The 1,828-nt window shown below is 45.2% G+C and overlaps 1 pseudogene; it reads left to right on the top strand.

The window, feature by feature from the left end:
- Positions 1 to 323: 323 nt before the first annotated feature.
- On the top strand, positions 324 to 1,194 carry LOC109452178 (arginine-fifty homeobox; annotated as a pseudogene).
- Positions 1,195 to 1,828: the final 634 nt, after the last annotated feature.

The following is a 1,828-nucleotide window of genomic DNA, read 5'->3' on the forward strand; positions in this document are numbered from 1 at the left end:
GGTTTCATTTACAGTCATCAGCTCTGCCTACTATGATGAACCATTTTCAGCTTTTTAGAAGCTTTTAAATATAAATAATATTAGAAGCTGATCAAGTTCTTTTCGGTTTTTCACACATGATTAATTCTCTTTTATAAACACTTTCTTTTTAAAGTATATGCGTGATTTCTTCTTTCAAAGTTATGATTTGACTTGGAGTTAACTGTTCTTGAATTCTGTTCCTCTTAAGCATTTTCACATATTTAGGTGCCGAGCTTTAAATATGGGTAGTTGGACACTAAACAAACTGCGTGTTCAGAGAGACACATCCAGCAGACTTGAAAATGGGCACTCCAAGGGGATTCATGACAGGCATTTCATCCCATATGTCAGCGTCCCTGATGAAGTGAATGGCCCCAGACAATCCTTAGCCAGACCCTTTTATCTACATGGATGATTCCAGCATGAACTTGATTCCACAGAATCCAGCTGGTCAATATGAAAGAGGAACCAAAAATGCACCTCATTCATGCACACACAACATAAAAGAGTTGGAGGCTCTGTTTAGCCACACCATGTTTCCAGATAAAAATCTCCAGAAGGACCTTGCCTGGAAACTCAACCAACCCGGAATCAACGATAAAGACTTAGCTCAGGAACCGGTGAGTCAAATTGAGGAAGCAGCAGCGACAACAGCTATCACTGCAGCAACCAAGCCGGGTTCTTCCAGCCCATAACGTGCCCACCTCACCCACAACATCAACCAGTCCTTAGTCTTCTTTTCCTGTAGTTTCAGATTTCTATAGCTCCCTTCCATCTCAGCCGTTAGGCCCTTCCAGTTGGGCATGAGACTCTGTCATCACTGAGAATCCCATTAGCGATGCCCAAATGCAAGGTCCTCAGTCGGAGAGGCTAGTAGCCAGTTCCTGCTTCTTAAGCTGATGCCTACGACATAGCCCAGATCATGTAACTGTACAGTTTTCCTGATGAGGATGAGCTGACTCTTCTTTCCACTGTTTACATCAGTATTGCTCACCCACAGGGCCCAGCTAGAAGAACAGAGTTCTTCATTTAGCATCTTTGCTGGTCCAGCTGTGGATCCGTCTCCTGGAAAACCTCTCCAATATGACAAGCTGAGGCTTTGCAGCCTACAGTCTAAGAGACGGCCTGGAATTTCAGAACCCATCCGGTATGAGGGACTTTGGATTTCTCTGATCACAATACTAATTAATGCCAGATTTTACAGAAAAAAATATATAGATAAAGATAGAGATAAGTAGTTATTCTTTAGAAAATTGAAGGTATGACCTCAAAGTCTTTTTTGGATAACTACCCAAGGCGGATGGAAATCATCTGGGTATATTTAGAGCAAACGGAGAAGAAAGCACAGTTGACTCCTATACCCAGCGCAGGGTTCTGCTGCGCACCTGCCTTGGGCACTCAGAGAGCCCCACGTGCCCTAAGAAGTGCCATCACACCTGTGGACAATGCAGTAACCAGTCCACAGTAACTGGCCCCTGGCACAATAAAACAACCTCAGCCATGACAACCTCCAGCTCGCATGCGACGCTTCTAAGCTTATCACACTTGCCGGTCTTTTCTTTCTTTATTTTTTTTCCAGTAGATACCTTTTGCCTTTTTAATCTTTTTTTTTTTTTTCCCCTTATCCCCCCCCCCCCCCCCCCCGCCGCCCCATGCACACTCTGGTTCAAGCCGTTGTTTCTCAGTTTAGTTGTGTAGGACACAACTCCCTGGCCCATGCTGGTATTATGAGCCTTGCCTCCCCCCACCCCCTCCTGCCCCAGGGGCAGTTTACACTGAGCTCCAGCCGCTCACGGTAGCCAAGCTC

Source organism: Rhinolophus sinicus, linkage group LG05, assembly GCF_036562045.2.
Source record: "Rhinolophus sinicus isolate RSC01 linkage group LG05, ASM3656204v1, whole genome shotgun sequence".
Taxonomy (NCBI): Eukaryota; Metazoa; Chordata; class Mammalia; order Chiroptera; family Rhinolophidae; genus Rhinolophus; species Rhinolophus sinicus.